This window comes from Hirundo rustica, chromosome 6, assembly GCF_015227805.2.
Source record: "Hirundo rustica isolate bHirRus1 chromosome 6, bHirRus1.pri.v3, whole genome shotgun sequence".
NCBI classification, from domain to species: Eukaryota; Metazoa; Chordata; class Aves; order Passeriformes; family Hirundinidae; genus Hirundo; species Hirundo rustica.
Window position 1 is genome coordinate 9103624 of NC_053455.1, and position 15310 is coordinate 9118933.

Genomic DNA, 15310 nt, shown 5'->3' on the forward strand with positions numbered 1-15310 from the left:
TGCATCAGTATGCACAGGGCCGGGAGGCGGCAGAAATGCGGATTGCATTCTGATGCAAATGCCCTGCTCGGGCTCTGGCTGAGGCGGGTTGCGCTGTGTCTTGCAAACACTGATGGCTTGTGCCTGTTCCGTCCTGATATGATCCGCTGGGATTCCTCACGGGGTTTGGATTTGATATTTTTTTTTTTTTTTTTTTTTTTTTTTTTTTTTTTTTTTTTTTTAGATTCTCCCTACACCTGTTTAGTTTGAAACCACCAGTTTTTATTTCACTTATTCCTTGCAGAACACTTCTTGCCGGGTTCTGGCTAAACACACCTGAGCTGGATGAGTCTGAAATGACATAGCTTGTTACGGCACTGATGAGTTTGGGGTGGGGCTTGTTCAGTTGTCAGCATGGTTGTCCTAAAAAATTGAAGGAAGATTTGGACTCTTTGGCTGTATAAACTGTTTCAGCTTTCTTGAAATCCATACAGTGCCAAATTTTTCAAGATCTGAACCTGATCCTCTGTGCTTACAGACGAGGCAGCAAAACAACCTCCTACATGACAGTGTCTGGAGCTGGTCATTGATACTTGAGAGTCATGTCACTGTAATGGAGTTTTCCTTTAGAAATACTTCACCATTTCATTCTGGGAAAACAAAAACCATTTGGCTTAATTTTAATATTTCTGTATAAGCATATTTAAGAATATTTTAAGTCTCCATAATAAAATTTATTTCAATTTCAAAGTGTTTTCTATTTTTCTTTGTAAAAATATCTTGGTCTATAATTATTTTTTTTTCCAGAAGAAGAGATTCTAAAGCACTTGTGAAGCAAATACCAAGTGAAGCAAATACCAAAATTACAGCTGGCCCCGACAGAATTCTAACTCAATACATACCAAAGAGCTCATTTGTTTATCATGATATGAAAGAGAAACAGATCTATATAGAGATCACACACACTGAAATAATCATAAAGCCAATTATATTACCTCAGTGGGACATAAATGTTTCTAACTTTAAGCATGCTGTCTAAGGGCTTTGCTGACTAAGTAGACTGAGTAAGTCGATGGACACCTGCAATCTCTAAATAAAGTAACAACAAGCTGTAAAGTGCAAAGGCATCACTGAGACCCACTGAAACCTGTGTATTATCATTGCAGCGATAGTGCCAGCCACAGTATATTTTATTTATCCATGTCAATAACAGTAATAATTTGAGGTTCTCACAGCTCAATGAACACTGTATTGACAAAAAATCGGATTTAGCACAGAGTTATCTATAGTGAGCTTAACTTTCAAGTCTTTTTCCAGTTCACATCTGCATTCTTATTATGAGGTTCTTGTCAGCCCAAGCTGGAGAACATTTTTGGCATGGTTTGCTTAGATTTTTCTGGATTTAATGTAAAATCAACCATCGGTTTTGTCCCCTATAAGAATATCAGATATGCAGGGGTGAATTCTGGCTGCCAAAGTTGGAAAGTGGACAGGGGGATTGCAGGGTTTGCTCTGCCACCAGGGCAAGCCAGTCCCAGACCTCTGGGGAAAATTTGAAGAACGGTGCCAAGTGCAACGCGGCTTTTAGTCATCGTAATTGTATTTATAAAGCTACCAGGCCACCTGCTCAAGTGCTCGAGCTGCTGCTCAGCCGATTAAAACCCAGTAGCCAGGTCATAAAATATGTATTAGAAAAACCAGACAACGCGTTAACTCGTGGCACGGAGAGCGAGCGAGCCTCACCCTTGAGCAAACACTACACCTATAGGTGTGCCCGAATGCGGCATCCGTGCCGTCTCAGGGCAGGGGATGCCGAATCAAAGGGTGGCTCGGAGCCGGGCTGAGCAGGGCTGGAGCTCTCTCATGTGATGCCCCACGGGCGCTGCCAGCCCTGGGGCGCTGCTGCGGGGCTCTCCGGGAGCCGCAGCCGCCGCTCTGCACAGCTCTGCACCGCTCTGCAATGCTCTGCACCGCTCTGCACCGCTCTGCACAGCTCTGCACCGCTCTGCACAGCTCTGCACCGCTCTGCACCGCTCTGCAATGCTCTGCACCGCTCTGCACCGCTCTGCACAGCTCTGCAATGCTCTGCACCGCTCTGCACCGCTCTGCACAGCTCTGCAATGCTCTGCACCGCTCTGCAATGCTCTGCACAGCTCTGCAATGCTCTGCACAGCTCTGCAATGCTCTGCACCGCTCTGCACCGCTCTGCACCGCTCTGCACAGCTCTGCAATGCTCTGCACCGCTCTGCACCGCTCTGCGCTGCTCTGCACCGCTCTGCACAGCTCTGCACCACTCTGCAATGCTCTGCACAGCTCTGCACCGCTCTGCACCGCTCTGCAATGCTCTGCACCGCTCTGCACCGCTCCGCGCCGCTCTGCAATGCTCTGCACCGCTCTGCACAGCTCTGCACCGCTCTGCACAGCTCTGCACCGCTCTGCAATGCTCTGCAAAGCTCTGCACCGTTCTGCACCGCTCTGCACAGCTCTGCACAGCTCTGCACCGCTCTGCAATGCTCTGCACCGCTCTGCACAGCTCTGCAATGCTCTGCACTGCTCTGCACAGCTCTGCACCGCGCTGCACCGCTCTGCACAGCTCTGCAATGCTCTGCACCGCTCTGCACAGCTCTGCACCGCTCTGCAATGCTCTGCACAGCTCTGCAATGCTCTGCACAGCTCTGCACAGCTCTGCGCCGCTCTGCACCGCGCTGCGCCGCTCTGCACAGCTCTGCACAGCTCTGCGCCCCTCTGTGCCGCTCTGCGCCGCTCTGCACCATGCTGCACCGCTCTGCACCACCCCTGGCTGGCTGCGAAAGGTCTCCTGACACCCCCTTGCCCCCAGCACAAACAGGTTGTCAGGAGAGATGTGCTGCTCTGCCGTAGAAATGGTAACATCTGATCCTTCTCCCCAGTCACCATAGTTACCTTCTCATCTGAAGGAAGGAAATTGTGCTGCGCTGTGTTTTTTTTATTATTTTTTAAATTTTTTTTTTTTTGTCTTCTTCGTCTTTTTTTTTTCTTTTTTTTTTTTTTTTTTAAGGAAACTCAATCAAGACAAAGCGCTGATTCAGTTCTGAATCAAACACACCTTTCCAGTACTTCATTAACAGCTTTTTTTCTTTGTAGATTTAAGTAACTGAAAACTTTAAGTTATCCAGGTGCACTGAAGTCTGGATGTGTTTTATCTAGGGGCCTTAAGTGCAGGGACAGTTGTCCACTGACCTTTATCCTGAGTAAGTAAATGACTGTTTTACTAGAAAACAGTATCTTAATATTCTCTGTTCTCCTGTAAGGTCAGAATCAACAATTTCCATTTGCAGACTGAGCATTTGCCATGCCCCTTATTTACTGCAAACATTGGTCACTACAGAAAATCTGAAAATAAATTTTAAAAACCCTTAGAACATAAAAAACCCAAGCAATCACAAAAATCCCAACATTTAAATGGTATGGTTACATGCTTTGAGTTTCTTACTTACTGGGAACACTAATTCTAAAAAAAAAAAAAAAATTAAAAAAAAAAAAATCTTGGAAGGGAGTAGCTCTGCACTGCTTTTGAAGCAGGTAAGGACATTGAAAAGGGAAAAGAATATAAAGAATTAAATATAATTAGGAAAGTTCATTATTCATGATAATAAATGGGAATCTTCCTGTCCAAAGATAAATACTTTACATTCACGTAAAGGAAAGGAACTTATAGGAACAGCAGAGCTCTTACCACAGAAAACACGAAAATATGCTATAAAAGTAACACTGATATAGAAGTGTATTTCTATTGGAAAGAGTGTGTGACTCAGTAAGCCAGTCTCTGGGACTGGCCTCTGCCCTTTGCTTTGGCAAGCCCTGCAAGAACCACCAGGAAATTTCTCTTATATCAGGTCTCCTCTGGAAGCAGAAGGATGAAACCAGATCTTCTGTCCCTATACCATACCTCTCCCCCTCTGGGATGAGGGAATGAGGGGATGCAGAAGCACCAAATCTGGGCTGGCAACATAATCCCTGGGATCCAGCTGAACCTGGCATCATTTACAGTGCCCCTGAGGCTTCTCTCATACTCGTGACCAACTCCCTCAAAACCTTGTTTGCCACCTTTGTTTCAAGCCTTTCTTGTTATGCAACTAAACCAGCCCCAGGAAAAAGCATGTTCTCTTTGGGGTAGGGGAAATGATTAGCATTTGCCATAAGAGAAAATAAAAGGAAAGCATTTTGGAGCATTTTCTTCCATGGTAGCACCCCAGGCTTGTCCAAGAGACCATAAGGAAGGGATCACAAAATTCAGTGCACTAGCAGCAAAGTGTTGCTCCAGCTAAGGTGAGCCCTCCTTACACCCTCCAGCTGCTCCACCTTCCCAAACCAGGGCATTTGGCCCCCATACTGAATACTACACTTAGAAAACAAATAGTGAATTTTGATCTGGTTCAGAGCAGCTCCAGGTGAGGCAGGGTCACATTAAGCAGAACAGTTTCCTCCTAAGACCACCTGCAGGAGCCAGAGGAAGGGAGGTGGACAAATAATTCACCAGTCTGGAGAAACCTGTTATTTGGTCATCTGTAAGGGTTTCCTACAAACCAGTATAGCGACCTTCCTCCTCAGCCTGGTTTGATGGTCATGTTCATGATATATATATGTATCTGTATTTATATGGCATCCCATTTGAAACTCAGCAGAAGTTTCTTGAAATGCAAATATTTACTCTTTAAAAATATGCTTGCCTCCTCTTTCTAAAATCATTGTCCTGAAGCAGGAGAAGACTTCCCAGTAGAGGTGATCTGCTCCTGAACTTGGAGTTTTCATGCTAGCATTTATTGTAAACCTGAAACCATTTGATATAAATTACTGCCAGCTCTGACATGGCCCATTTGTGGCCGGGACACCAACAGTGCACACCCAGATCATGCTCGTGGTCCTTCTGCCAGACATCTGTGATTTATGGTTCCAGGAAAGAGCAGCTCCTCTCCTGTAACTGAATAATGTGCTCTCAGGTCAAATGTTAGATACCTAACCCTTACACTCAAAATCCTAGGGAATACAAACGAAGGTGATGCTTCTGCCATATACCATCTTGCTTTTTTGTAACATCATTTTAGGAGGTGGAATTTAAATGCTCTGGCAGCTTGCCTACCTTTCTGTTAATAATAATAGGAAAACAAAACAAAAGAGAAAAATTAACTTTATTTCACCAGAACAGGAATAATATGAGGTTTCACACTTCTGGCTTTTTATTTACACGGTTATCTCAAGCATTTCATTATACAAAACTGTTCTTGTATTTTACCTTGATGTTGATAACTATCATATTCATATTAAAGGCCCTTTTTCTCTGACAGGTTACTTTTCCCAAGCCAGCTGCAGAACCATCAGTGTACTGGTTAATGGATGAGATATCCAGCTCCTCAAAAATGCAGACTGATTAGGATCTTGCCCTGGCAGAGCAGAAAATAAATCCCAAACCTGTAGAAATTCTTCTGAGTGTCTTCTTCTATCACAAATAAAGAACCACTTGAGGAACATTCATGTATATGCACATCTGTTCATTCACATGCTTTATTATGCACAATACAAATAATGGGGGGAAAATATCTATTACTCAAGTACATTTTTTTCTGTTAAATTGTAGGTGGAATGTATTTCAGCATTTTTATTTGCAGTATGCTAAGCAGAGTATAGAATCACATTGCATTTAGAGTTGAATTCAAACCAGAGGGTTTTTTTCCACTGGATATTATAATCAGAATTGCAAGGGTGAAATGGTGGAGCTTTTTGTCCAAAGAGGCTGTGACATCTCAATCTGTTGAGGCTTTCAAGACCTGTTTGGACTGAGCAACCTGGTCTGATCTCAGAGCTGGCTCTGGTTTAAGCGTGATGTAGAATTGGAGTCCTTTCCAATCTGGATTATGCTACAATCGCATGACAGGAGATATCTGAAAGGTGTATCAAAGAAGGCGCAGAGACTGGATAACAAAGGAGGCAGAGCTGGAAAACAAGCTGTGTAGAAGACTGTTTAAATACTCTTTTAAATAGGAAGGGATTCAATTCATCATGGCAACCAGGTGGCACTAATACCCAGTGGTGCCACTTACTGCTTACAGTTGGCTAGGAAGTTGTCTGCAGAAATGTTTTTGTAAATAAGAGGAAAAATTTGGGGGAAAAAAAATCAGTTATGTGATTGTATAAATATTTGAAACTGGAAACACAAATCTTAGCAACAGAGGAACATAAACTTCTAAACTAGAAATGATGATCGCTTTGGGATTATTCAGCTCATTTCCATGGTTATTAAACCTGCTTCTTTATTCTCTGAGATAATTCCATAAAACTATTAGGGTGGCAGACATACATGACGCTGCATCTGCCTTTACCCTAAGCAACTCGCTTGTTTGTTTTTCAACTATAAAAGTGGTAAAGAAACTGTACAAGTATTCCTTAATGTAATTTACTATCCTACCACCATCTGCTACTCTTGGCACTGAACGTGTAGCTGAAAACCCTTTTATAAGAGTGCCTTGAACCAGGAAGCCAATTCAGACCAGAACCAATTAACATTCCCAGCCTCTCCCAAGGCATGCAGCAGCCGAAGCACACACGCTGATGGTGCCCGCATTTTACAAGTGTTTTTGTTTTGTGAGCATGAGTATGTTGAGGAGCCTGTTTCAGCTACAGCACCTTGGTCCATTCTGCACATCCCTGGCACCAGCAATGAGAGGACAGAGGAAAATCACGGGGGGAACTTGCAGCTGCTCGCTCGTGACTGGTCAGAGCGGCTGGAGCAGAGTTTGTCCCTGTGTCCTGCACATATGCTGCCCATTGCTGCACCTGAATGTGAGCCAGACCTCGGGTGACCACTAAGGAGTTGGTTTAGGATTCAAGGCTGGATCTCCAGCTGCTGCAAATCAATGTGGCTCTCCTGTTTCTTACAGCTCTGCACGCTCCACCTCAGCAATCCCCGGCTGGGCAATGGCACTTTGCCAAGTCCTGCTCCGCTCTGTGGAACACACTCAGCGGCCATGCCCAGCTGATGGCCCCTGGGATTTCACAAAATCCATGAATCATGCTTTTGGCAAGTACTTCTAATGAAAGCTTAGGTGAAAGCATGTGAATGGGCAGCCACAAACTCACTCCAGTTCCGGTAGTCTTCTGAGTGGTGTGTGAAAGGAGTTCGGGCTCTGGTGTGGCCCTTTGACAGAGCAAACCAGAAAATCTCCCACTTTCTTGGAGATTTGTTGGAAATTTCTCCTGTGCCTGTGACATAAAAGTGGGGAAAGCTCCTCTGAGGCTGTGGGAAGAAAGCAGAAATACACAGCATTCATGATGTCATTCCAAAAAATCTTCTGCTGTAAGTCTTGCTCCAAACTCCTCTGGATGAGACCAAGGTCTGGCTGAACATATACAGGAGGTCAGTGAAAACATGGTGATTAAGAAAATCAGTGGCACCATGATTTTTTTTTAAATCTTCATGACAGCTCTTTTGGTGTGGGTCTTTTTTTCAGTTCTTCCATACAGTGGCTTACCACCAGTGAAAAGGCTTTAGAGTTCTGTCAATTCAATAATTACACCTGTGAACTACACCACTTTATGAGAGGTGAATATCTATTACTGGGAAAAGAAGAAAGGAACCAAAGGGAATACTATTGTGGGGGAAAAAAAAAGAAAAATAATGTGCAGATCTCTTATTCAACAATCTGCTGATCTTAAAAGAGAAGAAATATTAAGAACAACAGTGATAAAGCCTAAAAACACCAGAGACCAAAAGTGTTAACAAAGGAAAGCTGTATTCACATGCTTAGGAGGAGGCAGTGACAACAGAGGACAGCCTCAATAGCCCAAGTGATTAAATACAGAATTACCTCTGTGAAGTGGATACTGCTCAGTGGGCTTTTGGGGAGGGAGAAGGGCTGTCAGATGTATGAGATATTATGATCTAGGTAAAAATCACTACAAAGCTGATACACAAATACTTGAAAAGCCTCAAGCAAGCAGTTACCAATAATCTGCTGTCAAACAGGAGGGTCACACAGCAGAAGCTGTCCTCTGTCCAATGTTATTCAATATTTTTATTAATTACTTGGATCATGGGATGAAGAGTACACATAAAAATTTGGGGATGACACCTTACTGGAAATCTCATGAGAACACAGGATTAGACTTCAAAACAATCACAATAAATTGGATAAATGACCTGAAATCAATAAGATCAAATTCAATACTCATGCTGTATTTAGGAAGGAAAATTAGGAGACCGTCTCTTAGAGGATATTATAACAGTAAGGAACCTGAAGGATTTAGGTGATCACAAAATTGAAAATTACCAGCAAACTGGAGATCCTGGAAGAGTAGTAGATGTTCATTTTCACTGAGCACTACTGGTATCTCATCAGCTCAGTCTATGTCCTGCATGTAAACAACAGCACAGACAAATAACAGAAATGACAAGCAGATAAAAAAGGATCATCCCTATGGAAAACAATCAGATCTTGGGTTTTGGTTTTTTTTTGACCAAGAAAAGAGAAATGTGAGGCCTATAGGGGGAAAGTGGAAATAAAAGGTATGTAACAGCTTATCACAACAGAGAACATTATTCTGGAAAGGGTAGAAATCAGTTGTTTTCCATATTGGCAAGGGACTGGACAAAGAAAAAGGTGTTACATTTGCAGGAATGGAGACTTATGTGAGATATCAGGCTAGTAATTTCTAAAAGGTAGTTAAGGATCTCTATGAGGTAATGGCAGAACAGTCAGTAGAAGATATTCTCAAAAGTGCTTATTGTCAAAGGAAAGGAAAAGTTATTTGCATTGGGAGGGAAGGGAGTTACCTACAGCTATATCTGCTTCTGTCTATTCCATCCTAATAGAAATGCTGTTATTAGGATTCCACTGTTGGTTTTTGCCTTGTCAATTTAAGAGCAGCACCTCCATGCATTTCAATGGTTTCTGTTGTTTCATGTTGGTGGAGCATGGAGTGATAGGCTGGCCTGAGTTTATACAGTAAACTGATCACCTCTGACTGCAGGTGGGCTGCCAAGTGCCCCCGTGCTTTGCTCAGCTGCTCACAAAGGTGAGACACAGATTTCTGTAGGGTCTGGTTACCAGGAAACTCAACTGTCAGTATGGATTCGCTGTCGATGGCACTTCACCATCTCTGCTGAGCTGACACTGAAAGCTCTCTCAGTTCTTTGGGATTAATGAGACTCAGTCATTTTATCTGACCTCAATATCCACCTATTCTCCACCCAGCAGCCTCCTTTGGTCATTCTTTTATTTGCCTGCATCGTGTCTACTGTAATAAATGAGATGTCCTGAATAGGCAACCACCAATTTAGGCATAACTGGCTTTTCCAATATGCAAGAGTTTTGTATGTTTATGGGGTGTGGATAAACATTGATAGCCATCCCATTGTTCAGTTGTTTGGAGGGAGCATTTATCACTGAGATTTATTATCTCATGAATTAAAGTAGTGAATACAGTTTGTCAAATACATTTATCTGTTAAAGGCATCAGAGTCCTTTTACCTGTGGTCCTTTGTGTTGAAAATGTTCCTGCTCCGATTTCTCCTGCTGCAGTCAGGAATCAAATCCAAAGTTTTATTCCTATAGTCAGAACATCGAAGGATTTGGAACACCACCTAGATTTGTATAATGTGTTCTGTACCTTAATGTTGTTTTATCAATATTTTCATCTCACATTTTGCATGCAACTCTTTAAAATTAGGCTTAGTCCTCAAGAGCAGTGGGTACTGAGACATCAGTGTCTATTTTAATTTAGGCAGTAGCTCTGAAAATAGTGGAGGCATTTACAGCTGAGATCAAGAGTAATGAGAAGGGTCAGAAGGCAGGGAACATGCCATGATTACCTTTAGCATATATGCTCAAACCTGAAAAGTCCTGAATTCCTCCTTATACATTATACAAACTTGGCTCCCACCTCAGATCAGAAAGAACACAGGGCACCACCCTTTCACTTGGACTTTGCCCTAAATGATCTTATTATCCCCACCCGCCTAATTACAACAGCTCTTTCTCTGAATTTCAAAAGCCCTCTCTCAGAAGAGTGAAGTTACTTTCTTGTAACAGAAATACAATGGGAAAAATGATAGCCCTGTTTGTGATATTTGCAATCTATCCACTCCTTTACTCCCTTGTGCAAGCATCATAAAGGAATAATATAAATGTGCACATGCAGAGAACAGAATTGTCATTTCAATATCCAGCCTAGTTATATTTTCAGTTTTTTAAGAAAAGAGAAAAATAGGCAATGCTTTAGAGGCTAGTACAAAGAAAAAAGATTGTAAAGACTTACTGCTTCAATTAACTTATGACAGCAAACTTTATTATAAATATCCCGTCACTCCTTCAAGGAGTTGAGAAAAAAATAGAAGATTGTTCTCCCCTAATAAAAAGTAAGAATACTTGCAAAGATATTGAGCAAAGGATGAGTATCGGGGAGTGTCATTTTAAAAAAGGGTTGGATTGTGGCTTTTATCAGTGACATTGGTGGCAAGACTTTGATTTTGACAATACTCAAATTAGGCCAAAGGCAAGGGTTTTGAAAAATGCCACCCCAAGGATTGTTTTGTTTGCTGATTTTCAGAAGTATGGAAATGTTGCTGAAGGCAGCTTGCTTCAAGGCAGATGAAGCTCTCATTTGCTAGGCATGCTGAGCAGTACCCACAAGGCAGGGCAGTTTGCAGTAGAGGTACCTACTGTAAGCAAGATACAAGAGCTGATCAGGTCACTGGGGGTTCAATAGATGGACTATTGAAGGCTACAGATATTGAGGAGTGTTTGATTCAAGAACACTTTAATTCCCACTTCAAAGAGCAAGGAAAGTTTTTTCTTGTCTGAATAAAGACTGTTTCAGAAGTGAGATGCATGCAGTCCAAATTCAGGATCCAAGCTCAATAAAAGTCTGATTTGTAAGCAGAAGCCAAGCTTAAAGTATGGGAGGAATCTCACCCAATAACTCTCTCGTTTAAACTTAAAGTCTCTTCCAAACCATCTGGGGAAGGAAAGCTTTAATATTCAAGTCTGAGAGGCTGAGCAGCATCCTGAGACCTCCATTCTCCTTGGCCTCACCAGAGCTACCAAACCACTTCTTCAAGGTCTCAGCAGCACTTCTTTGGGGCTGAATTCTTGGTTCCTGTGAATATTCTGTTGGTCTCCCCAGACACTCTGGGAAATTGGTACAAGACCTGGTTGCCTGACTAGAATTGTGCCTATACATACACCAGGCATCATTCCTTTTCCATTCCGTAAGGCATGTGGCATTGCTGACACTTTATTATGAAACGTGATTCTGAAACTGCAAGGGTTTTTTTGTTAGAGGATTGCTTACTATATTCCAATTACCATAAAATACACAGTCCCCTTACTAGATTTCCACAGTTGCAAGCTACTGAATAATTTTAGTTAATGTGCTTCATTTGCTTCAGAACTATTTTATGATCCAGTTGAAGGTTTTAATGATATTATGAAATCCTTGTGACAATCCAAATAGCTAGTCACAGAATGGATTAAACAAGACCATGCTCAGTGACTAAAGAAAATAATTGTTTAAAGAATGAGTTACTACATGCAGTGGTGAACACTGAAAATTGAAGTGAATGGATTGAGTTACCATGTTATTTTCAGTAGGATTATTCTGGTTTATATCTGCTGAGGAATTTCACCAAAACAACTTAATAAATATAATCAATGGCATAGCATGAGAATAAAGGGACAATTATTGCTTTCACTCTACTTAGTCTTTTCACAGCGATAAAGTTTGTTTTAGAAGCCTCCAAACTCTGGAGAGAAGAGGAATGTCAGATTTTCACCAGGTGTAAATCAGCACAGCTCTGCCAAAGTCAACAGAGGCTGCACCCCCTGAAAACCTGGCCAGTTATGTTAAGCAAGTCTGATGGTTTTAATATTCCTGTTCTTGAAGTGAGGTTTATGGCCACTTTGTGATATAAGGCATGAATTGAAGTTTTCTCAGCTGCATGCCATGAATCTCATGCAATGACAGTGCTGTCGAGCTGCACTATTGTCTTTTACTGCATACATCAGGCAAGGGATTGCTGTAAGTAATTTGTTTTGGAAGGCTGGCAACCCTAATGGGGCATGCTTGATAGTGTTCAAAGGTTCTGATTAGGCACAGTACACAGAAATGTTCTTTCAACATGAATCTCCAAAGAAAAAGACTTAATTTTTAACAAATCACTTGCCTCACAGCTTCATCAATTTGGTTTCTTTGAAACTCAGCAGTAAGATGTATCAAAGGAACAGATTGTCTGCCCAAAGCCTATCAAAAATGCTTTTTGCCTGAACTGAATATACCCAATCTATTTTCACAACTCATTTAGAAATGATCCTGTAAGGACTATTATTGCTATAACAGTTTGTGAAGTTGAAGCCCTAGGAAAGCAGCAAGGTGCCTCTGTGCAGCTGAGATGATATGAGCATGTCCTGGGCAGCTGTTCCACAAGGACTAAGGGGGAGGAAGGCTCTGGTTCTCGATGCTGCGCTGGAGAGGTGAGCCCGGGCTGCTCCCTGCTGGCTGGGACAAAGAGGTGGAGAGCCTGCTGGAGCTGATCCGCGTTTCCGTGGTGCCATTGACTTTCTGTCAACTAAAACGTCGCCTCTCCCCTACTCCCCACAATAATCCAGAAATTCACAGTTACCCAGCGCTTCACCTGAGCAAATAAAAGCACTGAGATGGCTTCTTGTCTGGTTTCACAGCATGGAGGTAGCATTAGAGGACATTATCTGTACCAGATCGAAATAAGGGGGACTTTTCTGCAGTTAAATCTGTCGTTAATATCCCCAGTACTTCCCACTCCCAGAGAGCCAAATCAGGAGAGACGACAGTTGGAAATAGCTTTAAAAGGATATTATCACATCGATTTACAAAAGAGAGAGCTTTTAGCAAGAATATTGTCCTTTCAGTGTGATCAGGATCCAGCTTTAATGTTTGTTCATTTGTCTGCTTCACAGGGGAATGTAAATCAGAGAAACGCAGGAGAGCTGTACAGGAGTGTGTAAAATGAATTTACACAGTATTCCAGGCTTCATCCCCTCCTAGCCCAGCTTCTGAGGTGCAGAGCTCTGTGTGCTGAGGATCTTGGGAAGAAAAAGCGGCATAGCAGGGTTATAATATCCCCTTTTCAGGGAGAAGATGAAATTCCTGTGATTTCCTGGGATTTGTGTTTGAGCTACCGCTGTGCATGTTTGCTTGTGACAGAATCTGGCAAAATAATTTATTTATAGTCACTTTGAGGGGCTTCTGCAAGGCAATGTCCATGACCTTTCTGTTGCTTCTTTTCAAGGCATTGATACTTCTAGGGGAAATCTCTGAACCTTCAAAGCTCTAGTCTGTTATTTGAAGTGTCTTATGATAAATAAAGTGGAAAAGCAGCTTTAGAAAAGAGCTAAGATTAAGCATTTGCAAGCTGAGAAATTAGTAATCCAGAACCTCCTTGTGCAATTGTTCATCTAGAAAGAGCTGGAAACTGCACCACAACTTGGAAATTCTCTCTCAACATCAGCTGACTCAAAATGAGACCTCTGGTCAGTGGAAGGAGATCAACACCATAGGAATTGTTTGCTCCCATCTCAGTTGGTTTATTGAGGCAGGTTGGATACATCATCCTCTCGAGGAGAGATCAGCCTAGGTGAGGCAAGTCCCTCCCAAAATGAAGGTTCCACAGGCAGTGCTCTGGCACTGCATTTCACAGGTATATATACTTACCAGAGTGTAAAGAAGATTCATTGCTCTGTCACCCTCCACTGCTATTAACTTCCATCTGTCAGTTCAGGTTACAGAATAACAGAATAAGATCCAAAACCAAACATTACCTGCAGAATGATGAAGCCCTTGGCTATTAAACCAAGCATAGCTGACTAGCAGTGGTTGTATGATCGAGTAGATACCTGAGTAAATAGATAATTGTTATGCATTAAAGTATTTGGCCATTTATTGTATTTTTAGCACACTAGTGCAAAAGATTTAAACCAATTTATCAGAGGCAAGAGGGAAATTATATTTTCAAGAAGAATTATAAGGATTGAGAAAATGGGTCTCTGTTCTGTCCAAAAAGAGCTATGTGCAACCTGCGGTTGATGAATTTATCCTGACTTTGTGCCAGTGGAGGACGCAGAGCAGAGAGAGCCACTAAGTGCCATATGTTCCTCTCCACTCTCCCTCCTTGGATCCACATGCAGTCGGGGAGATTGAGGTGGTGTCTGCCTCTGCCAGTTTTGGGGCATTTCCTCTCACCCAAGGGATCCTCTGCTCTGTGTTTGTGGATGCAGTTTGTTCCAGTCCACATGCTTGAGTGGCAGATCTGGGCTAAAAACCAAAGTCAAAGTCTATGGTGGTTTTACCTGGGGGTTAAAAATATAACATAAATACATGTTTTGTTGCAAGGTCAATAGACTGTTTAAGGTATTGAAACAAAGCACCACAGGCACAATAGTCTATGAAGTCAAACCTGGTCAGTGAAAGGCCCTGGGATACCAAAATACTGATGCTGGTTCTGACTTCATTCAGTATTTTTATTACTCAAGTGAAATAAGAAAGTAGAGGATGTGTTAATTAAACTTGCAATTGGACACTTCACTAGGAGGTGTCAGAAATACCAAAGAGGACCAAAATAAAAGGGCTTGAAGAAGCTGAAGAAGGATGAAACAAGATTTAGCTAAGAAAAAGCATGTGTTAATGACTGAAAGAAAAAGCAATAAAATCTAGAAGGAATTATGCCAAAGTAGGTGTATTATTATGGTGCTAGAGAGCTCTGCAACTCTAACCTCAGAGTGTAGCTTAGATCAAGTGGAAAATTGGCATTTGAGAGAGCTAATTGAGTTGGGCTCTACATACAAATGGTTTTACCTTAATTTCATAAATTAGAGAAGAATCTATTTCAAAACGAGTAAAAGCATGTCTCAGATGCCAGCTTCCTTTTTAAAGGCAAGCTGGTTTAAAAATTAGGTTTATATAAGCAGAAGTACTCTAAAATATGAGCATGTAAGGGCTCTTTTCAAATTACCTGATGGCTAAAATCCTGCCTCACATGGCTGGAGAGTTATCTTTATTCCTTTACCTGTTACTGAACTTTTAAGGAGGGTACACACTGCAGCACAGTGGAGTTTCTCAGCCTTTTATTTTTTAAATACCACTAAAACTCATTAATGGTATTTAAAAGAATATCCATTTCATAAAAAATGCTGGTGGAGCTGATAATCCCATTCCTCAAGGTCTGACCCTTCACTTGTTGAGATGGTGCAAAGGCATCCAATGTGAGTACTTTACTGAACTCAAGGAGAATTTTCAGGTATATAACTTTTACATAATTCTTTAGGTC